We start from the raw sequence: 25,235 nt of genomic DNA, 5'->3' as shown, positions 1-25,235 counted from the left end.
GTATGCCATTTTGGGAGTGTTATCAAGACGCATACTCGCTTTTTAACGTGTTTATCAACACCGTTTGGCCTCCATTGACTTACATTACCTTGCAATTGTGTGGAATTTATGCCGTAGCGAGTAGTATGAAAGGGCGAAATCGTGTCCCACGTGTCATGTTTCCTAAACCCAACCCCATTCTTCTTTTCCTAAACCCAACTGGTTCTTCTTTTCCTAAACCCAACCCTTCGCCGTGATGCTAATTCCTCGAGCCGTCTTTTCTGCTCCGTCTCTGTGTCGCTCTTACACTGTTGCCCCTGGCAACTGACACCTCCCAAATCGTCACGTGACAGCAAGCTACCATGACGTATGTCCTCATTGTCAATACAGCGTAGACATACATGCGGATAACTCAAAATGCAACATGCTGTATACGGTAGACATACAAGCGGATAGCTCAAAATGCATACATTTTGTCATGCTAATAACATTAAACTAAAAGACCAAATCAACTAGTTAAGCGTAATCAGATATGTCCCACTCATCCTCAATTCATGAATTTGACTAATTGTGAAACATAGATTTATTCATATATACAAATAGAAATAAAACAAAGTAATACCTAAACTTACAAAGGACTGGCAGGTAAGTTTAATATATTATGTGCGCAAGTAAAACCGTGACTTCCTGTTTACATAGTTTTGGGTATGCTAAAAAATGTTTCCTAGTAACAGACTGACACATTACTAAAGTATTTACTAGCTATCTAATTTCTTACATTATAATGGTGCAACCTGATTAGATACATTTCTTCTTTAAAACTTAGGAACGACTTTACACACAAACTAACAGTAGTAATGGATTCACGAATAACTGGTGTAAACCAACCCAGTTCCCCAGTTAATAGAAATTCAGAAGTCTGTATTTCTGATTAGGTGACTGTGAAGTCTGAAGAAATACCCTCTCTTTCCTGCTCGACCCATTTTAAGTCCAATCCCCAGACCCAGCTAAGAGTAATTAATGGCTCATTCATCCCTGAGTGAACCATACAGCAGTAATTATGACCATATGCCATTCCAAAGACTTTTAATTGCCTAATTAAAATCTTATTAAACTATTGAACAGAAATAGGGGACATTTTGAACTTAAGGTTCAGGGGAGTTAAATTCATCAAGCTTGCTTCTCCTCTGGGGCTTGTGACACACGGTCAGAGATTGTGAATTTTATCACAAGCGCTGACTTCTTAAAACATCCCAATTTTGAAGCTATCAGGCACTAAGAATGTATTGATAGATTAGAGTAATATATGGCTGTGAAAGTGGATGAGCATATTTCATCACCTATGTCTTTGAAACCTTTACAAGTGCCTAAATCAACCCAGTTTTAGAAGTGAAAATATTTGAAATGATATTCCATTTCATTCCATTTCACCTTGGTGCAAATTTCCATAACAGATGTGGAGCCAGCAGAAGCAGCTTGCTGATGAAATGTAAAGCAGCAGAGCTGGGTCTGTCGCCGGGCCTGCTATCACTATCAAGGCCGAAGTGGGTGAAAAAAGAGCAGCAGGGGCTCTGCGACAGACAGAAAAGTGCATTAATACTCAAAGGGGAAAGGACGACAGAGAAGCAAATGAAAAGGCAATGGAACATTTTTCCTTTCTGAAGGTGATAATAAGTATTTCTAGTCACCTCATCAAACTCAAAATGTATTTATTGGTACTATGGAGATGGAAATAACCTGAGAGTGACTAATAATATCACCAGACAAATACTAGAATCAATGAGATTTTTACAGCTGTGTGAGAGTCATTTGCCTCTCTTGGCTTAGTGCCCTTTTATTCCTGGTACTCAAGCCAAATCTCCCTGTCAAAACACATCACGCAGGGCATAAACCTGGATTAAAACTATTAATGTGTTGTCATTAATGAACCCCTCAAACATGGTAAACACTGAGGGATCGGGGAGAAACTGGCAGAAAATTTTACTTTTCTCCCTATCTGCACTCTTTTCAGATTCAGAACAATCCAGTGAAAGCTGATCCACTTTTAGGAAGCAGCCTGCCCTGTTGATCTTGCTGAGATGGCCTATTTCTTTTCTACAGTCTGTTTTACTGCTGTCACACCCTTTGCTGAGGAAAAGGTACACCTATAAGTTTGAGAGTATCCAGAGTTTTATCATTTGATACACCTTCCAGACACCAATTACTGGAATGATCAAAAATCTTCTTTATCCATCCATCTGTAGCATTTTGAACGCTCAGTCCACTGACCCATTACATGAATCCTGAGCATATGCAGTGTATGATAATATGATAAGCTGACAGATATTCTACAAATTCAGTGGTCAAAAGTTGAAATGATTTTGACGTTGACATTCAATAATTGCATCTGAAACTTATCTGCAACCCCCATAGAAATACTTTCTTCTTTACTGGGCTACGTAACATATTCTGACATTTGCTGGAGCACCAAAGCAAGAGCCATACTACAGCTCACTACTGCTGCTTACACCACAATTGTTTATACTATAATAAATATTTGTACTATAATAAAGATTGCTTATAAAAGGGTGAACACAAGTGCTCTGTAAGCAATGCCAGTGCTTGAATCTTTATACACTTTTGTATTTGTATTTAAAGTGAAATAAAACAATACTTCACTGATAACTAAGTTCAGGTTGAGGCTTCATCTTCCAGCTGCAGCTGTTGCTCAAAGACTCATTTAACAGCATAGTTTATGCATTAGTATATGTATTTATTGTGCAAGATTAATTAAATATCTCACACCCTCAGCTGCAGCTGGGAAATTCAAATCAGAGTCTCTGCTGTCAACACAGTAATGCTCATGAGCAAAGTTAACAATTATCATCTTGCACGTTTATGCTGCAGTATTAGGATCAGGGTGACATTTTTGTCAGCTTCCCTATGTCAAAGTCTTCTGCTGAAAACTAATACTAGGTTTACAATGTTGGTGATGAGATATACATATGAACCTCTTGCAATGAAATTATAGTGTAACTGTTTTTCCATTTCTCTTTTCCATTACACACATGGAGAAAACGCTTTCAGAATGGCTTGTCATATTAGCCATTCTGAAAGCGTTTGCTCAAACTGTCCTTTAAGAAGAAATAACATTTAAAAAACATACAAGGTAACATTTGGTTTAGATAGTCAAAAGTTCTTGCTCAATAATCAGGTGCCAAAAGGTAGATTTTTAAACAAAGAGAGTTTTACTAACTGGTAACGAATACTGAACTTGGCCCAACTCAAGTGCGGGCAGTAACCACTATTACTAGCTTCAGGTCTCGGATTAATTCTATCTTACATATTATATCCATTACTGTTTATAGAGTGGTTGTCCTGCTACTGAGAGCATTAGTTAAAAATAAGCAAGGGTTTTAGTATCACATACCGTAGTCAGCCAGAGAAAGTGCAGCCATATGCATTCCAGTCCAGTAAAGGCAACAAATTCATCAAGGATTGTTTTATGATAAAAAAACAACAACAACAGTATAATATTTTTCAGTGTACTGTTCAAGATATAGAGGGGCCTGTGTTTTTTATGAGGGGTCCTGGCATCAGCCAGACACAGGTGAGGAGCTGTTTCAGCCCTGGCTGCTGTAAGTAGGTCAGGCCTGTTGAAACACTCACTCCCATTTAAAATATCTCCACTTGTTTGCCATATAATTGTCTGCATCTGGAGTGAAATACTGATCCTGATAGAGTGAGTACTGATAACACAGCATCGACCTGAGGTGCTTTATCTTGCTTGTTCACCCTTCACTAACTTGATTTGTTATAATAGATAAGTCGACAATACAAAACTACAGTATGCAGAGGTTGTTGTTAAAATATGTTCATGTGTAATTACCCGAAATGTCAAACACAAAAAATTACATTATAGTATTCTATAATTAGGCTAGAATGTGCTTAAATGGACATGCCCTTACATTTTAATTTGGCATCTATAGCTTTTAATTGATCAGAGGACAGTATTCAACACATGGACTAGAAATGAATCACCAGATAAATAAATACATAAATAATTAATAACAATACTATGCTTTGCTAAAAAAGTCTGTGGGACACAAATGAAAAGCTCTGAAAAATGCTAAGCGAGCCTTGAGTTTAGAATATTTTATCACAAATACTATACACCTGTATCTTTTGGAGAAGTCAACTATAAAGGAACTATTGTGCTGCATTAATATTTGCTGCCCAAGTAAATGTATGGAACATTCAATCTCCAACAATGCATTGAAATATTTATCCTCTTCAAAATTGATTAGGCTGGTGTGGCATCCATGAAAGGCTATAAACAAAGCGGCGTGGCTGTTCTCCCTTGATGTCCACAGCAAGAAGCTGCACGCATTCCAGTAGCTTAGAGGCTTAGACAGAAGCTCATGCTATGGGCCATTGGGCAAAGAGCTGCACACATCCATCACTGTGTAAGACCGATAAAAGGCTCAGAATGTCCGCTTCTCCACATGCCCATCAACGGCGCAAACCATATAGACCCGCCTTAAACTTGACTCAAGTTTTTTTGAGTCTACGAAGCACATCGTAACCCTCAAGATCAAACCAGTAGGTGACTCGCTGTTTGAGGTTTCATAAGTCTTACTGTGGAGGTGTACTGTGGAGTTATGTAAACAAATAAAAGTTGTTTACAGTGTTACTCACCAAAATGCATTATGTGTATCTTGAGATACAGATGACAGTGAGATCTAACAAATGTGATAAATGCATTTCCTTCCTCATAAAACACTTGTGAAGCCCATTTTAGGTGTTAAAGGAGAGGTAGATCAGTGGAATAGTGTGACACCATTGGCAGGATATGAATTGCCCCCCCCCCCATGCAGGTGTGCATGCATGTGCATCCTCATGTTATCCTTATGTGCGAGACAAACAAAACCAGGACCTACTCATGAAAGAATGGCTCCATTGCGCTACTAAAGGGTCAAAAACTCCACAGTAAACCTTTAATGTACAGAGGAATGATGCAGTTCTAAACTGGTAAATGATGGCCTCCCAAAATGTAATCAACTAACTTTCTATCAAACAACTAATAGATTAACAAACTAATAGATTCAGCACTAATAATGATCTTGTAAAGCCCCATTAAGCTGGGCAGCTGAGACCGATTCCATTGATCAATCAAAGACTGAGAGAGAGTTAAGAAAAAATTAGATTTTTCCAGAGCAGCTGTCATGTTTTTTTTACCCTTGTTTTTTTTAAATCACAAGCAAGGATCAATGATAGCCCAAGGAGTGGTGTGTTCATCCAAGCGTGTGTAATCAGGTTCATGTTCACTCTTTAATCATCTATTGTACAGTCCATTTTAAATGACACCGGTGAGAACTGTTTAAAGGCTAATCCAGCTGTGTGCTAAGTAAATTTGATTTACTATGCCCCGAGCTTAAGCAAGTGCCTAGCACGCCTTGGAAGACTATAAGGAGCAAAGTGAAATTTGTACTTCTTGTTTGTGTTTTGTTTTTTTAAATATTAATTAACAAATATTAATGATAGGTCTCTAACTTGGTTTGATTATTTGCATATTTCAGAAATTTCATTTAAGTATACACAACTCTTAACATGCCATCAACATAGACGTAGCCTCCTTTATAATCACATTACACTCAGTAACATAAAAATATATTTTAAGGGATGCAGATGGCATGTATTGCTCTTAGAACACATTTGAACACAAATCAAAGATCTGATAACAACACAAAGACCAGCCGATACTCTCTAAATCTAGTTTATGAGACAGAGTATACAAATGATGAACAACTGATCCTGAGGCAACACATAAAGTACAAACAATTTGCTTTCTTAGGCCTGGGGCTGTACTGGTTCATCTGCTTCTCATCTCTGGCTACAATCCTCAACATATCTTAAAAGTTGATATCAAACATAAGACAAATCCTCTTTACTTGACCTATTTATTTATTCATCGGGGTAGTCTGTCCCCTTTATGTGGGGTCTGAGAGTGGGGCAGCTGCCCCCCACATGCAGTGACCTCACTTAGTAAAGATCAATAGCGGGCTGCACATTCCTCACTCCAAGTCCTCAGGAGTCACTTAGGCCTTGGTATCCCAGTCATCCAAGCCATCTTGTGAATCCTTTAGCACACTGATATTTGGGATAAATTCCAATCATTGACATCCAACATCCAAGACGACCAGATTTGACCTATGAGGGCAGCGTATGTGGTAAACCATACGGGGGAGGCAAACTCTTGTCACTCAAGAGTATCCCCCTATAGACCATGCTAATGCAGTCACTCAAGGGCAAATTTGTCAAGCTAGAAATGCTCAGTTTAGATCTAATTTTACATGTTTGTACATTTTGCCTGTGCCCTTTTCCATTTTCCCTTTCAAATCACACTGTACACAGCCTAGCACACAGCAAAATTATGGGGCCCACATTGATCCCTCGGCTAGATGATTTTATGGCTGACTGACTGTTCTATTTAACCAGACAAGCATAATAAGGGGATTAGCAACCTATCAGATGACAGAGTTCAGTGTGCTTGGCTGGAGGTATACAGGCAGATATCCTATATCACATGATTTGTTGATTGCTGTGCAGGTGGTATAAATACGTTTATTCTAGGGAAGTAAAATGTTTGGGAAGTAATAATTACTAAAGACTAAATCAGACCACAGTTCATGACATTGTTAGTGCCAAGTTGTTAGTTAAGACAGAAAGTGTTAAGCACTTCAAAAGGACCCTTAAGGTTCATGTACCTCTTTGTTTGCAGTGAAAAGCTCACACTAGTGTGCGTCTGAGATGCAATCAGAGTCCTGACACGTCCATACAGCGCCCAGGCCCCCACAGCTGGATGTGTGTAGGTGGGAGCTGATGTCATGGAGAGATGGAGATGAAATGATCTGTTACTAGAAAGCTGAGCCTCTTCACTGTGATATCAGAGTCTGTGACATGTCCTTAGACATCTTAACCTACTTTCACAACTTATAGCGGTAAGGCCTGGTCAATCATGTTGCAAACACACAAAGAAAAGTAGTACATTTCAAAATTTTACAGTTAATAATGAAACAAATTTTTACTTTCAGATGTAGTTTAGAAATAAAATCTATAATCCAAAAGGGTTAGACTCATATCAGAAAAAAAAGAAATGTTTTAAAAAAAAACATTTAAGTCATGTTGGCAATTATCTACTTTCTTGTGACATGTCTCACAGTCACTCAATTCCTACAAACCCAAAAGGCTGCTTGGTAGCTCACGCTATGCTCTGACGTTATTCAGCAAGTGATTCATCACATTATTTATAAACTATAAGATGGAAGGTCAGTGATTTGACCCATGAGCAGGGACAGGATAAATATGACTTGTTTTGCTTGCATCACAAACTAAACATAAGGAAACGTGGAAAAATACAGAGGCCAGAATTCAGACAGTGAACACTTTCTCTGAACTGACAGCAACTTTGAATCCATTGCTATGTAAGGGAAGCTTTATGCAGTATTGTTTAGTTAAGAAACAGAAAGACGTTTAGATTATTTTTTTCATATATAGCACATATTCTCGGTCAATGTAGAGGCAGACAAGATAAAATATATTCTGTTATTAGAAAGCATGTATCCTCTCTCTGTCACCTAAACCAGTAAGACCCACTGACCATAGCAGAAGTCATATTTAAAAAAAAAAATTAGTTCCTGTGAGCTTAAACTGCACCTGCATGCTGAACAGCTTCATCCCGTCCAGATGTCTGGAGGCTTCGCTAGACCCAGAGCCAGCTCATCTATAACTGTCTCCTCAACTGCCCAGACTCTGGTGGATAACTGCCATAAAGAAAGCAGAGATGCAGAAGGATCTGAGCCCTGCAGACACTCACACTGCACAAAAAGTGCTGAAAGAGGCCATAAGATGGCTTGTGTGCTGTGTCTTAATATATCACATTGTCAATCCCATCTGATGAATTATTCAGACGGTGCTATCTACTGTGCCTCTCACCTAAAACATCTGCCCTGCCAGCCTGTCTGCCAGATCTGGCTTACACTCTGTTCTGCCACAGGAAGCTTTTAGTCCGCTGCTGTCCTGTGGTCTCTGTTACATTTAACCCCCTTCCTCTATCTCTATTTCTATCTCTTGGACTAGAGGCATAAAGCATTGAGGGAAAGAGATTATGTTACTGTGTCAATGATCCATCTGTACAAGATTTTAAAAAGAAAACAGTATATTTTTGCTACTACTGTGCTAATCCCTGGGTTGTCAAGACTGGGGTATGCTTGACTCATACTAGTTTTTATGATGTGTCGTGCGACCATATCTAAAGGCAAAAGTGCTTAGTTCTAAAAGGCCAAACTCTGAGACCACAAGAAAAGCCTGCCTTTATTATGAGACATGACAAGTTAAAACCCTACTTCATTTCTCCCGTCAGCACAACTGGCCAATTTCTGCATTAAGTGGGATTGATTTTGTTAAAAAGTTACAAAAATTGTTGGACGCTGCCTCCCCTATTCTGACATCAGTGAGGTGTGGGGTCGAGGGAGTTTCAGACGCTGTTTGACGACCTAACAGGCACTTTTGATAAGGTATACTGACCCCTCGTGTCACATGGACACCAAACACTCGGCTATTTTCCATACTTTACCATAAAAACGTCAAATCTGGCAAAGCCTTTGAGGCGATTAGATGCATAGAATTTCAACTCTGGGCAACATCAACGAGGGGGGACACCAAGCAGAAAACACAGACCAGAGCAGGTTGCATTACATACTTCCAGACCATTAAAGTGAGGAGTGTACTTGAGGAATAAAAGGTGCACGCTCACCTCCCCATGCACTGTTGATGGATCTTAGCAGAGCGTGAAATGACTAAATAGCAGCATCATGTCTCCTTCGAGTCATCTTCCATTGCACATTTCTCATTCATAACTTTCAGCAAGGATGTCTGACTGAAAAGCATGCAACCCACCCAGCACTATTTGTGTCCAAGGTTACAGAAGAACAACTTTGTCAGTCAGAAGAGTCAAACGTGTGTAATTCAACCAGTCATGTGCATCAAATATCTCACTGCAACCTATTTCTTAGTAAAGAATGGTACTGTACATCAGTATATAAAAAAAGTACAGGTTGTTTACAGTGAGGCAATTAGACATCTGTGATCAGAGAGTTACAGCAGGAATGTCTGGGGTCAGTAGCACCATTAGCAGAGTAAAGGGCACAACCTGGAATGCTCAAAGATATCAAATCACAGCGGTGGGGGAGGGACAGGCCGCTAAACAAGGCTCGGTTAGAGGCGGATCCCATTAATCAGTCCTACTCACGTACTCATGTCAGGAGGCACACAAACATCTGACCACTAACAACAGCCTGATGCACGTTTTGCTGTGTGTGGCAACTTATAGCCGTCCCTTAAGTTCAGTGTCAGGGTTGCAGAAATACACATAGCTATGAGGATTAAAATAGAACTTTATTATTAAACATATAACATGCAAGAGGAACAGGTGTGAGGTGAAGGGGGATGGAAACACACCCCTAAAAGACAACTACCAACCAAACACCAACACATAAGAAATGCTGACATACGTGTAAAAATACTCCACATGGTTTTCCAAATCTGTTTCACCGGCTTATGTACAGTTAAAATAAGACACTGCGAGAACAAGGCAGGGCCCCAGAGTGCTTCATACGTATGTGATGTGTTATATATGTATGAATATGTATAAACCCTGCCTTTTTTGCCGGGTTAAAAGGCAGATCTGAGGTTCTGTGAGACACTAGAGTAAATACAGAGATCTGGCTATGTTCCATGTCCACAGTCATTTCCCACATTGTGGCACAGTGCTGGACTGGGAATAAACAGAGGAGCCCGCTGTGCTCCCAGAATGCATGTTTGCAGAGTTCCCATCAGTGAGTACACAGTAATAGGACTCCCTGAAGGCCTGTATTTAACCTTTAGGTTACAAGTGGCTGGCCACTCCACAGCCAACCCCTCCTCTGCCTCAGCTATTAACCCTTTTCTCACTCATTTTTTGTCAGCACAAACAGAAACAGAAACTAAGTCAGATAAAATCATAAGATATAAAGATCATGTGATATGATTGAAAGGTCCAGAACAGCTACTAAATAGACCTTTGGGATTATTTTGTCAACTGCTCTTTCCAAGGTCAAAAATTAACTTTAAATCTCAACTTTTAGACCAACATGGAAGAGAAGTCCTTAAAGTGCTCAGAAAAAAATTGGACATTTCAACATCTACAATTCCATGACAACTGGGAAAACTGCTGATGAGGCTCATGTGATATGATCAAAAACTCCAGTGCAATACCTTGTGGTCAGTGTCATTCTGACCATTCCCAAATTTAACAGGATGTGAAAGATTATCAATGAAGCTTGATAAATACAACAGAGATGGCTTTAAGTTAACAGGTTGTCCTTTTTAAGCAACATTTTTGAGTAAGAGCTTTTTTTTCTACAAATGATTGACTAATTTGATGGCAACTGAATATGGTGTGCAGGTTTCTACAACTGTTTATATATATTTTTTTCTGTTTTGCAGAGTAAGATAGGATATACAACATTAGACTATGCTTTAGTACTAGCTGTTTTTAAATATATATTGTGTTACTGCAGTAAGCATAGCTCTTGTCTTGGAAGGCAGCACGCAATATTTTAGCTAAAGTTTAAAAACATACCTTGAATTTCTTGAGAGAAATAACAGCATTGCATCCAATTCAGAGCCATGCACTTATCACGTAAATTCTTGCCTGTAATTGCACACAAAGGTTGTTTAAACTTGTGTTATTGGCGTGAAAACTAAACTTGCATTTGTGACATCAAACCATATGGAGGGCAAAACAGCACATAACAGGAAATCAAAAAGGAAAATCTCTCTCTCTCTCACACACACACATACAATGACAGGGAGAGAGTCAACCTGACTAAACAGATGAAGAAGAAGAGTAGCAGGGTAGCCTAATGCTGAGAAAAAGCCCTTGGGATATGCTGAAAAAATGGAAATATGTGCATATGGGGCCAGCATAGGGGAATAAGCTGTGATAAAACGATAGAGTATGATTTATTTCTTCTTTGTCTTTTCTCCTCTGAACAGATTTAGTAATCTGCAACAGGTTGCTCACTGCTTTGGGCAGCTTTACAACACAAGAGCATCATTCCTTTTGTGTAGATTCCTTTCAGCAGACTTGATGTAGAACATCACTGCATTAGATAAATGTTCACTCAAGAAAGGAATGTTTCAGCGTTCCAGTTTAACTCTGTACACTGATATACTCAGGCTTTCTCTGCAAGTGACTGTCACCATGTTATGAAATATAGTTTTACAAAGAAGTCTGGATTTGAGTTATTGATATTACAGGCACCATGCTTTACCAACGCGCCAAAGCTTTTCTGACAGCATCATACAGGCAGTTCATTGTCAAGGCCGCCGGTATCCAGAATGCAACTGCCAGCTGTTTTCTTTGTGGATCAAACCAAAAGAAAACAGCAGGCCAAGGTCAGCACAGACAGGCTTCTCTCCTACAGCAGACAGATGAATCTATATACCAGGCCATAAAACAAAAATTCTCTCTGTCACAAATGAGATAATATTCCACCCTCTTGTGGAAAAATCAACCATTCTCAAAAATTCATGAAAACTCCTTTTTACTTCATTTCTGTTGAAAGTTTGTTGAGCATGTTGAGGATCTGTGTCAGAAGGTGGGGTAGACAAAGTTGGTGTATTGATAGTCTCGCATTGCCAGACTCCACAGTGCTGTGGAATAAGATCTGGATACACCACACATAGGAGATAGGATAAATAGGAGAAAAAAATTGCTCAGGGTTGTTTACATTTCTTTAAACCAATCACAATCGTCTTAGTTCCGGACACAGCAACAGTGGCTCTGCAAAATCTTGGGAAGGAACTTGTTTTGGTGTAATATTTGCACCCCGTAAAAGAAAACGCCACATATAATATTAAATAAAGTTAACTGTTCACACAATACAGTAACATGAGCTATTTAAATTAGCTGGAAACATGGTTAAATAATTTGCTCTTAACAGTGTATCACAGTGTGTACTTTATCCAAAGCAATCCTCTCATATTGGTCCCAGTTAGATTGTTAATGTCGTAAACATTCCTTGTAAATCTTTACAATAATTTCCCGAAAGAACTAAGCAGGCCTGCCTTGTTGCTAGGGATGCAACGTTATGAAAATTTAATCTCACAGTTATAGTGACCAAAATTATATCGGTTTTCGGTATTATCGCGGTATTTTTAAAAGTGTGTTCAATATGTTCAGAAAGCACTGACAGGCCTACACAAGCTGAAATAGTTTCAAAAAGTGTAACAGTGTTTATTACATTACAAACATATAGGCAATAGGCTTGTAAAAACTATTGAAAACTGGCTACTGAAACACCGGCCCGCTGTAGGGTGTCCGGTAAGAACTTGAACCAGAGATGTCTGACTTTGAGATCCAGGAAGATTTATTTACAACTCCAACATGAAGTTAACTATGAAGTTGTATTTGACGTTACATGTGAAGTTGGATGTGGTTCTGAAATATAAGCAAATAATAATGCACATTAATAAGCATCTGACTTACTATGAACATTATTTACCAAAACTAAATTGCCACCAGCATACAAGAAACAATACTAAGATTTACATTCATTTCTCTGTAATAATTAACATAAATGTAACATATTGCTCAGTAACACAAACTGAGAATAAGCCACATCTATTACAGCACAGATATCCATAACGGAGCAAACCATGTAATACACCTTTAATAGCTAAGCACGTGGCTCCACAGCGCTAGTCTGTTTACTGGCGATTGCATGTTGCTAGCAAATTGCCCCAACACAACCTGAATATCAACACGTGGCTGCACAAGTAATATTAAACAATCTGCACATCTATCAGCTATGCAATAAGAAACACAGCAACAGCAATATTATCAAGGCGATAATATACATCTCTCACTCCAAATAAATGTCACGTCGTAACACGGGCTAAACTTATCCACATCGTAGCAGTACACTTATTGAAGATCACGAGGCAGCAAAACCCATGACAGTTTAGCAAGCTACAGAATAGTTTTAACTGTTCTGGGCTACACACATGTCTTCAACAAGTCCGAAAACGGGAAAGAATTAAAAAGAAAAAAGTCCGTTAAACAGCTGTCCTCCTCCTGTCTGAGCGCAGTGCGCCTGCGCGGCAACTTCAGGAGCCTCGGATGAAGCTGGGAAGGATTAAACACAGGGTTTCCACACCGTGGTAATCCACCGCGATAATAAGGATATTTTAAATGAAAAGGGTAATTGTTACCGTCAACATTTTTACCGTGGTTTACCGTTACACCGGTAACCATTATATCCATACTTGTTGCACAATCTAAATTTTCTTTTTTTCTTAAAAACTTGCAAATTTCAGCACGTAGCGTGCTAGCTCGAAGTTTGTTGTTGTTTCCCAAAGCGAACGGAGTTTGAGAACTGCAACACACAGAGAGCGGAAAGTGAGGGACATCTGGCGCATGAGTCACGAGTGGGATGTCAAGCAATTATCCTGGAAATGTACTTCCACTGATCCAGACTATGTATTAACAGAAAACTGTAACAAAGTGCAATAATAATAATAATAATAATAATAATAATAATAATAATAATACTTTTATTTAGAAATAAATTAATTTTATTAGAAAAGCCCTTTTCGGGACCCAAAGCGCCAGGCATAGTGAATAAATCATGACGTAGGCCTACATGAAGCATGTGATGTGTTTTCTTTTTTCAAAATTGGGAGGGATCAGCTTGTTCCAACTCTTCATTTGACCTAAAGGATGTTTAGACAGAGAGGGGGGGATCTTTAAATGTAAAAAAAAAATAAAATAAAATAAAAACAAAAGCCCAATCCAATAGTGGAAAATAACACATGCTGCTTCACAAAACAGTTGACAGGTTTGTCAAACTCTAATGACACCGGAGAAGCTTGAGAGCTTTTCAAGCTAAAGGTACTTGACAGTGCACACTCGAAAGTAAGCAAGAAGAGTAAATATAAATCTTAAGTTGACCTTATTGACTTCTGACAAACTTTTCCATTTATGGTTTCAATCCATCAACTACCACCCACACATCTAACAATTTGGCATTAGTCTGGATTGTGCTGCCAGCAGCGTGTGGGTGAGAGATTTGAATTTCACACAATAACACCTGATGCTTTTGTCTTGTAGCTGCCAGCATCACATCATGAACCCAGAAAAAAACTTACAATTTGACTGTGCTGGCTCTCAGCTATCACAACTAGACGCAAGACAATTAGGACTTTGTGTTGATATTTATGTTCTTGTTTTCGCCAATCAGCTTTTCCACACTCCTCTGGGTTCACACAAAGTTTCCAGGGTGGGAGAGGATGTGTGTGCACTGGCTGCCACATTCACTAACTCCTATATGTGGAAAGAGGCCCCACTCCCAGTCACAGGCTTACTCCTGATGAGTTGTGCCTCAGCTTAAAGAGTCAGAGCCATCCTCTGTTTTTATCTGCATTACTAGAGACACTCACACACAAGCCAGCAAGCCTTAAAATACGAACACACCCAGGTAAATAGCTGTGTTTTCAAAGAAAAAAAGTCAAAGACCAACATATCTTAATGCAAGGGTAGCTCCTACACATACACAAGCACACACACACACACACACACACACACACACACAGTCTTTAATGACCTCCTTGCCCTGCTATCACCTTGCGATAAAGACCTACTGGAGAGGGCGGAGGGCTGTTTCGTGTCTGCTCACACCCACTTTTCCCTTTAAAGAGAGAAACTAACAACAAACCACATAAGGGCTTAGTCATAAAATATTTTTATATAATTCTCTAAACAGGGAAATTACATCCTGGCATATTTTCAATAGGTAACCAGAACTGCAGCATAGGCTACTCACATCAATGATTCATGAAGCCACGGCACCACACAGTAAATGAACACAGAGGTAGTCGCTCATAGCAGTACTTACGCTCTGTCCAACTCAGCCGAGAAACAAAAACTTCCTTAAGATCTAAAAAAAAAAAAAAAAAAAAGGTTTCCTTTAGGTGACACAGACAGATTGATTCCTCCTCCAGGAAATGTCAGATACAAATCCAGAGAAACAACAGAGTTAAAGCTCTAGTACAGTAGATGACAGCTCTGAGGTCCACACTCTCCCTCTCCCTGACATTGTGTCGTACTACAGCCTGCCTCTGGCCACTCAACACACTGAAGCTCCTCCCATCACACACTGCCAGAGAAAGAGGGAGGGAGGGAGGCAAAGAGGGTGTAGAAGGAGTTACACTTGCACAGGATGATCTTGACTCCTTTTTTACCAAAGTGCAAGTTTAAATATTACTCATATTTTTTAAGAGCAGTTTAACTAACTATTATTACATTTGAGAGAATATGTTACACCGTATAATTAGGAAATTATTGCAGAGGGCTCAGGGCAAAGGGGCAATAAAGACCAAGTGTCCTTAAGAATGTAAAAAGAATAAGACTTTAATCTCCGTTTTTTTTTTGTTTTTTTTACAGTGTGAATGTGTTTTAGATTATCTGTAGTTTGGGACTTTTTTCTTTCCCTTCACACTAATTTCCATTGTTACATGGTTAATTTACTTGATTTCAACCTGTGCCAATAAATAAAACAAAACTTTCAAATGTATCCTGTGATTGAATGGTCACAAGGCTGCTGATTGTCCGCTTTTGGGAAATCATTCTCACATGATGCAAAAGCACATTTTGAGGTTACACAAGAAAAGTGTGAATTTCCCCATTGTGGGATTAATAAAGGCTTTTGAAAAACATTCATGCTACGTACCATGACATGACTGGATTTATAATGTGAGCAGGAACTAGGCCTAAATGAGACAAAGTCCTAATCACATTGAATGTAACGTTTTTGTTTTTTTTAGCTCTCTTGGGAGGTGGTTCCCTGTTATGGACTGCAGATGTTTGCCTCTCAGCCAGCTGCTTGCATCCATATAAAGACTGACTTTAATGATTGTAATTACCAGTAACTTCAAGCTACCGGAAAGAAACCCAAATCTGTCTGTCCTAAATCATTCATCAATTAACCACTTTCTTTGTATTTAATATCAGAGAGAAGTTAAACATTTTGAAAGTTAAGGCAACATCATTTATTTTTTATTTTTACACATAATTTGTGTAATCACACTGTAAAACAGATCTGCTATCAGAGGCCATCCATAAACCATTTACCTCGTGTAAAAAGCACCAATGATCATCATGAACATGCTCAGAAAAAAGTAGACCAGAACTGTAACTCTCAGAGTACAAAAACTCGTCACTAAGAGAAAATGCTCCTTATGTAAAACATGGTACTCTTTGTCTTTGTACTTCTACCTCTGTATTTCAGGCTTTAACCAGCACTACATTGTCCTTTTTTGGTGGATCAAATGATAGATCTAATATGTGCCTGGCATGGTCAAAATGTTCGTTTAGGTACAAATATGCACTTCTCCTGTGCCCTCAGTTTTAAGCATAAACGTTTACTTGTTTATTTCTTCATAAGGATTTTTTTCATTTTCAAGTGAATTATATATCTCCAGTTTTGCAACACTGCCACCCTGCTGGCATAAAATATTGCAAATTATTAAATATTTAATCAATGACAAATCCAGCAGAGAGATACAGGCTACATGAAAGGCACATGAAGAAGACAATAAGAGTCAAGTGTGTAAAGTTAGGCCACAAAGTAGTTCTAAAATAATACTCAAACTAACATTGGCAAGGACAAGGTTTTCAGGCCATGACATTGAAGGTACAACAGAAGTGATGCAACAGTCTCAGAAGGGGCCGTTTCATGACTTGTAAAGGGGACACTCAGCTCAAAAAAACTGCATGGTCTTTGTTTTATAAAAAAAGCCTGGATGTATACTAGTACTTTGATATTGATAAACCTATATCAACATTGTTATTAAATGTAAAATATGTATTCTATATATTGCAGAGAGAAAAGGAGATGTGCATGTGTGATGATATGCCAATGAATGTACACAAAAAAGCCCTCTTTAAAAGTAAAGTGTTACCAAGTAACTTCACATGCCTTCTCCAAAAATATTTCCAGGGTAAATAGAGAGAAGTGTAAGATACCGGGGTGTTGAGACAGGGATGCCGTTTTCTAAAATAGCAGATGCTAATTATACACTTTAGGCAACTGCTAAGGAGGGAGACGCGATGCCAAGTTTGAGGTGTTAGGATTCTGAATGTAGGCTCAGTGTATCGACAGAGTCAAGATTCCTCGCGGTCACCTGAGACGTACGTATGCCACGAAAAGGATACTCACTGGATGTCTTATTTACAGCACCAGTCAAACAGACTGGCCTTTTTCATTGCTTATGACCCTTTTAATGTGGCTGTTATCATAATGTTGCTTTTCATTGCCCCTGTTCTCCCTGACTTCTATACAAAGTGCACCCCAACAGTTACAATTAAAAAATGCAGAAACTTTAATTGGTTGCAAATTGTTAACACTTGTGTTTTGAGACAATGACACATTTTGGATGTCAACCCAAGGCTACTTTTGAAATGAGTTAGGGTTACCCATACATATTAAGAGATGGAAGACAATTGAATGTACTGATTGAAAAATTAGGTTGAAGAAATTTGGTTTAGTGTACAGAAATGTGTTGCTTTGTGTTGGAAAGTAAAATACAACCTTTTTACCCAATGATAGGTTGATATGAAAGGTTGTATTTGTTAGAGAATATTCTGAAAAGACAGTTATACCATTATATGTTTTGGATGTATGGTGATTTGTATTTCTGCTGTAAATATTGGTATCTTCAAAAAAAATTTTTTTATTGATGATAATGTTTTTGTAACAAACTGGAAACAGCTGCAGAAACCAACCTGATGAAGGCAGAAATATTTGGACCACATGAAAAATCAAGGTTTGAACGTTCTCCTCAGGATGCTTCACACACAGCTTGCTTAAGTGCTGACAGGTCATTCTATATAAATGAATAACAGTCTAGGAATTACAGCTCTGCGATAAGCCTTCGTGTTTCACATATTAGCTTAATGGAAACACACCAGATAGCAGCACTAGGCTACTTAGAGTCACTGAGGCTGACAGAAGCACTGAAGACAACTGAGCCATCCTGACACCCAACTCTCAGCTTCATGTTACCACTTCCGTGTTCAGCCATTACACTGTTTGACTGTGTCATCAAGACGAAACTCGGTTTTACAGCATTAATGTGTGCGTTAACAAAGCACTGTCCAATATGTTGAAACACTGTCATTTTGTGATTCATGTGACAGAAAAATGTGACCGATATAAAAACAACATAATTCCCAGTAAACAAACTGACTTCTCAAGCAAAACAGGTAACAAAGTCACAACTACTCAGTCAAGGCCGTACCTTGTCCTCGCACCACTTGCATTTGCCATTTGGCCTGATTTTTCAGCCTCAGTCTAAAGCTGCAGACACACAGACCAGACGGCCGACCCTCGGCAGAAAAGAGTTGGACTGATCAGTGTCCCCAAATTGGTCAAAAAAGTGCCTCGGAACACACCAAAGAGACGAGACGTAAGACGTCTCCATAACAGCAGGCGGTGCTAATCTGTATTGTCGCCCAAAAATGAAAACCGGCAGCTGATTGGACAAACGCATCGGGTCTGGTTTCTCCGGAAATTCAAAGACAGACTGTCATGGCGGCTTGTTCAGAATACGATCTCATATTGTACTAAAATAGTTCACCGAAATGTGTTTCTGAAAACATTTTAAGCGAGAAATAGGCCATGCAGTTGCTGAATCTGTCTTCATTTCAGATCAACAAAGGTCAGTTTAAAAGATTTTCATCAGATTTTGAGAGAATCTAGTCACGCTCATTCCGCTCCCCGTTTCCGGGTTAGCACTCTACCAATCAGATTGGTCATTTGAGTCCGACTGCCAGCAGTGCCCGCCCCGCCGATTATACATGTCAAATCAGCTAAAATGAAGGCTGACGGCCCCTCGGATGGATGACGGCACAGAACACACCGAACAGACTTGAGTCACTGACCTCGCCAGATTGTCCAACGGCTGATTATCGGCTTGGTGTGTCAGCGCCTTTACTGTAATGTAGAAACCAGGAAACTGTAAAACAGTGACGCTAATGTGTCATTACTTGTACATGGTTTGGATGTTTAACCCCTACACATATGGTTTTATTATTAAGTAGCTTAATAGTTGCTAACTACACTGTGACAGCATCAGCTTGTTCCAACTCTTCATTTGTCCTAAAGGATGTTTAGACAGAGAGAAATACTTTTTTATGGTGTACAACCCTTTTTTTTCTTTTGATAACTGATTTATATTTTAGAACATGAGCCCCCACTTTCTCCACCTGGAACACACACGCCGTCTTTTTTGGACTCAAACCCAAGAATGCTTTTTTATAAGCGTGCCATCAAATGTCTTGTTCATCATTTTATACACATTCCACCAATATTCAACCTGACGTGTTTGGTATCTTTTAAAACTTCTGGATTTTCACTAAAAGTAAAAAATAAAGTTGTGTGGGTTTGAATGCACAGCATATGTTTGTAATGATTGACCCAGCGGCTGCCAACTGCTTGTTATTAAAGCTTTAGTGCGTAACTTTTTGATATTATTGAACATCCGTTACATTCAAGCCATTGCTAAATGAGTTGCTACAAAGCTAACTAAGACTATCAGCTCCACACAACTCTCTCTGTATTTCTCAGTATGGCTATGTTCAGAAGATTGTGTCGTCCGGCGACTTTTGCGCGCAGAAACTTCGAGTGAGAATAATAACCTCTTCTGAAGAGTCTATCAGTTTCTGACATTTAATAAGTAAACTAAGCAAGGAAATAACCAGGATAATAATGTATAATAAAAATAAAAGTTAGTTGCAGCCCTACTTTAAATTTTTATTAAATTATTATTTGTCTTATAATTCTTGTGAACAAAAACAATTTTTTTAAGATTATTTTTTGGGCATTTTAGGCCTTTATTTATAGGACAGCTAAAGACATGAAAGGGGAGAGAGAGAGAGAGCACGCTCTACCAGGTGAGCTACCCAGGCACCCACAAAAACCTAATTTTAAACTAAATAGGATATATTTCCTATTTGTGGTAAAGGCGAATGAGCTGTCCGGAAAAGTACCAGCTGAGGTGGTATTGTGACCCACAACTGAGGTGAGTGACTAATTTTGTGTGACTGGTTCAGCACGTTGGATGGTGTGCAATATACTTAGCATATGATCAATCACGCTCTTCTCAGATGGCCTGGTGCATGTATATGGGATGTTGAGGTTTTTCATCCTGTGACAAAGCTTTGGGGAAAAAATGAACCTGTGATGGCTTGGCAGGACACAAGCAAAGGCATTACTCCACCACTTCTGCCATCGTAGCTCTCCAGCAGAGAAGGTTTGTGGGATGAGTGCCCTCTGGCAGGGAGATGATGCCAATGAACAATCCCTGGGGTGTGTGTGTGTGTGTGTGTGTGTGTGTGTGTGTGTGTGTGTGTGTGTGTTTATAGCCATCTACGTGACTCACCCCTGGTCCTTTCATTAGACTGTTGCATACATGCTCATTTTCTCTATGTCGGCATACTATCTATTACTCACTTGTCTGAAACCGCTGCTGGAGTTCCCAGTATTTCCAGTCACACGTCTACTACATCATCATCCTGTACCTGCGACTTATCACATGCTCTCTTTCCGGTGCTTGTTGCATGTGGCTGTTCTTCCCTCAATCCTTTTCTATACTGTGTTTATCTTTGTAAAGAGAAATATGTTTTTAGTGGCTTTGACTGCCAAACTATTTATTGGATTAACAATTTGTCAAACCAGAGCCAATGGCATAGCTCCAAAGCAAGTAGGCCTGCTTAAAATTCAGCAGACAGAGCAAGAGGAACAGCTCGGATGCTCCTCAGGTGGCCCTCCATGTCAGCAGCTCAACTTTCCTGTATTTTCTGTCTCAGGTCCCCTCCCCCACACATACACACCCCCACTACCACATACAGTAACAACCATGTCCTCCTCTGTGCAACAGAGGGGGAATTTAATCAAGTAATTATTTGTCTTCCTATGGCAAGAAATTAAGATTCAGCAGTCCAACAATATCTATATAATTTCTCAAACCTCATGCCAGAGTGACAGGGTAATCAATTTGACCTTATACTGTGATTTGTCTATTCTCATTATATTGTTGCATCTCTCCCTTTAATAAAGCCGGTTGTATCAAGTCATTCTAGGTGACGTTGTAAATCAATGAGCAGGGCAGCTGTATGGCAATATTACATTGAAATTATTGTTGCATCAATTTAAAAAGGTATTGTGATTTGTAAGATATTTAATTTAGTGAATAATCACCAAAACCAGACATTTCTGTCTGGTTTTTTTTATCATTCTTATCCATCCTATCTATTTATCTACACTGTATATCGTCAAGGTCCTATTAAAACCTGATGGTTTGTTAACACAGAACTTTCTGAGAAGCCGTTATTGGAAAATGTTTGGAAAAGGGCAGGCACTTTCAAAGAAATACCTGGCAAGTGGTTGGATAACCAATGTATCTCCAAAATGTCAACTTTTCATGAGCTAAGAAAGCAGCCCTATCACCTCATGTATGCATTAAAGCCGCAAAGATTAGTCGATTAATTGCTTAATCTGTGGACAGAGAATAATTGAGCAACTATTTTGATAATCAATTAATCATAAAACACTCAGTTTCGTAATAACACTCACACACTGGTGTGGTGACATTAATATGTCTTAAGGTGAAAATGACAGTGGGGTATTTGCTTTCAGTTTCAGCTGTCAGTTAATTACATACATGAAGCGGCTAGATTGCCTATTTTTCAACAAATGCAGAAGAATAATTGCCCCAAAGGATAATATGCTGTGTGTCCGCTGAGTCTCAAAGACCAATTACCTTCACTGTAAACATGACCCCTTCTCTATGGGGAAATCATAAAATGACCCTAAAAGTACCACATGGTTTCTCTTGACTTTATCCAAGCTGGGACCCTTCTCCAGAATATATATCCTGATGCCAAAGGGCTAATGAGATTGTAATTTAGAGATGTGTTAGTTCATCAAGCTGATTACAACAATAGAGAAATGCGAAGCTCATTTCACACATGCACTAGCCTGGTTGACACCAGACCCTTCTCAGTTGTAACTGAGAGTGGGTTTGGGGAAGGTTCATTCACAGCTCATTACCAAAGGGGCGTCACCAACGGACGCCACTCAAATGCCTCTGGGCGCAATTGGATAGTCCTTCAACCAATCAGACCAACGATCCGGGAGACGTAGCAGCAACAGCGGCATCAACGGGTTGTTGTGCTTCGGTGGCCGTCATGTTGAATGTAAACAAAAAGCTGCTTGCCATCGCTGCGCTATCGTCATCGTGCAAAGCCCGCCTCAACGGTTGTGATTGGTGCCTTGATTTGGAAAAATTGGAAATGGGCTTGAATGGGCTCTTGGCCAGATGGACTTGCAGAGCAAATCTCAAATTTGCCAGAAGTTCGTCAGGGTTTTCCCAGGCTACACATGCACTACAAATCTGAAATTATCTAGACATTACCCGTCAGAGCAGTATGTGAGGATCTAATGTCCGATCTGACTGATTAGGACATTAGGTTAGGTTGCCAGCTCCCTAGTACAAAGTATGTGTAATCTTTGACTGTGCCCAAAGTGTGAGAATTAAAATCAAATTCAAATTCAAAAATTCATTGTTTCATGTTTATGACCAAATTATGAACGGCTCTGTGACCGGTGTAATCCGTGTCATGTCCTGTCTGCTGCACCCTTTACCCAGCATCCCCCCTCTTCTAAACCATCAGAGTACTTCCAGTGAGGACGCATCTAACACGGACAATCTCCTGTTGTGTGCTACATGTGTGAACGGGACAGACCTGATTCCTCAGACATTGTCGGAGTTCATATGTGAAAACGACTTTATACTTCTAATGTACTGAGTAAATGACCTAAGGAGTTGAATGGATAGCATTAGACAAAAGAAAGTGGAAATGAGTGATGACTCAAACAGGAAAAATCCTGAGGATGAATTAGTTATAAGGCCATCTACATGTGGGGCAGACAAGACATAAAATATTAAGTTACCATCTGATATAGTGCAAGAGTTAAGGTTTAACAACTCCTGAAAAATCACCTACTGTACATTTACAACCAACCCTCCGTGGTCCTGTGCTAGAAATACACATCCCGTTAAAAGTCAATGACAAAGAAGGAAAAGTGTTGGGCTAAGCATCTACATAACACACCGTGAATCGCTGTTAAATTTCTGTAGCAGTCAAAAATCTGCATGCAGATAACACCCACCGCATCATTCATCTCGGTTACATGACTTTCATTGTACACGCCCAGTTTTTTGTGGAGCAGACGAATCAAAGTGACACATATGTTCCAAGGAAGTAAAATAAATAATTATCTCATGCAAATCTATTCTTTTTTTTTTAAATCAAAAAGTACAACTGAGCTGTGATCTTTTAAAAGATTGTCATATAAGTAAAAAAGAAGCTTACTGTACTGCACAGGAGATAAGAAATCACGTCACACCAAAAGGCTCTGCCGAGTGGTGACAGAGGAAAAGAAGCTCTGCAGGGATCCCGAGAGATGCCCAGGGATGCAGCTGAACCGGCACCGCACGCACGCACGCATCCACCACCACTATCACCACCAGTGAGAGCAGCAACGGCAGTAGCAAATCGGAAAGGGGAGGGGAATAAAATATAAAAAAAGCAGGAGAGGGGGTTGCTCTATCAGCAGCAGAAACATTACATCATAGGCTGCCTCTGTGGAAGGGTGGGAGAGGAGTGGACGGAGGAAGGGTGGTGCTTCTTGTAGCTGCACTCTCTCTGTCACTGCTGAGCTCTTTTCAGTGCATGCACAAGTCCAAATTTAATATTTATGATCTGGTAACTGTAAAATGCCCTCAGTGGTTAGAGCCAGACCTATGAAATAATTAGATCAACTGCTCTTAATTGTGTATGATCACTGGGGTTTGTTGTCAGAATGGATATAATATGATGTAGACTATAATGTGGCTTATCCCTTTGGGGCACGGGCACAGGCTGCGTGTGTGTGTGTGTGTGTGTGTGTGTGTGTGTGTGTCCAGTGTATGGGAGCCCACACAATGTCTATTCTGTGTGGTAATTCAATTGCGTGACAAGTGCTTGCTTACCAGTGCTCAAAACGCATGTTGATATTCAACCTCTGAAAAAGGTCATCTGAGACTCCTTACAGCAGTTGTCAGTAGATAGATACAATTGTTAAGACAATGATTATATTCAAACTTGGCCGTCACAACCTGTTTGTCAAAAACTGCTGAGTGAATATGTCGATGCTGTGAGCACATCTGAGAGGCAGAGTCCGACCATAAGGGACATGTAACTGTCGCCTTTTCCAAGAGGACAGCTGTTAACCACCTACACACACAGACCACCACCACTGACAACAATACTCACAACAATGGTTAGACAGAACCACATGATCTCTATGCTTCCGAACAAAATCAAAAACACAACCACAAGCACATGCTGTCAAAAGGACACATTACTGAACCAGGCTGAACCAAATACGTTCAAAAAGCATAAAATAAAATGTTTCTCTGCCCAACGTGGCATCATGACTTCGCGTAAACATACACGCCACTTTCCTAAAGCCAAGTGGCGTGTTATCTGTATGCATTTTGAGCTATCCGCATGTATATCTACTAGTATACAGCAGACAGCAGTCTGCTGTATACAGCGTAAACATACACTCCGCTTTCTAAAGCCACGGTTGGTTTTAACGTCACATGCGGGGGAAAAGAAAAAACGGTTGGGATTAGGAAAAGAAGAACTGGGTTGTGTTTAGGAAAAGAAAAACGTGGTAAGGAAACAACACACGTGGAAAACGCGGGTGAAAGTCCTGTGTTTGACCCATCCACCACCCCGACTAACCTCCCTATGCGGATTTTCGCCCTTTCATACTACTTGCTACGGCGTCAATTCACACGCAAACGCAAGGTAATGTAAGTCAATGGAGGACAAACGGCGTTGATAAACACGCTGAAAAGCAAGTGTGCGTCTTGATAACACGCCAATAACGGTATACCAATTGCCATGTCATACATACGCCACTTCATAAGATCAGTCTGCTCTTCCAGCTACAACTAGTTGTTGTGAGCACAGTGCAAAGATTCCCCATCTCATTTGCTGTGTTACTGTATGACCATTGGTTTTTCTTCAAATTCGCTTTGTTTTGTCCAACCAACTAAAC

General features: G+C 39.6%; 1 protein-coding gene across 3 annotated transcripts in view; it reads right to left on the bottom strand.

Annotated features, from left to right (window-relative positions):
• sema4ba (sema domain, immunoglobulin domain (Ig), transmembrane domain (TM) and short cytoplasmic domain, (semaphorin) 4Ba) overlaps positions 1-25,235 on the bottom strand; it is a 78,496-nt gene that overhangs the window by 28,651 nt on the left and 24,610 nt on the right. For 2 of the 3 annotated variants that reach the window (XR_004102160.2, XM_031283322.2), the window contains exon 1: positions 14,958-15,203. The exons of the other annotated variant lie outside the window; for it this stretch is intronic. The gene's annotated coding sequence lies outside the window, so the exon portion shown is untranslated. Of the gene's footprint in view, positions 1-14,957; positions 15,204-25,235 lie in introns of those variants that run through there. 3 annotated transcript variants of the gene reach the window in all.

This window comes from Sander lucioperca, chromosome 7, assembly GCF_008315115.2.
Source record: "Sander lucioperca isolate FBNREF2018 chromosome 7, SLUC_FBN_1.2, whole genome shotgun sequence".
Classification (NCBI taxonomy): Eukaryota; Metazoa; Chordata; class Actinopteri; order Perciformes; family Percidae; genus Sander; species Sander lucioperca.
The sequence above is the reverse complement of the archived record's forward strand: the minus strand, read 5'-3'. Positions and strand labels throughout refer to the sequence as shown.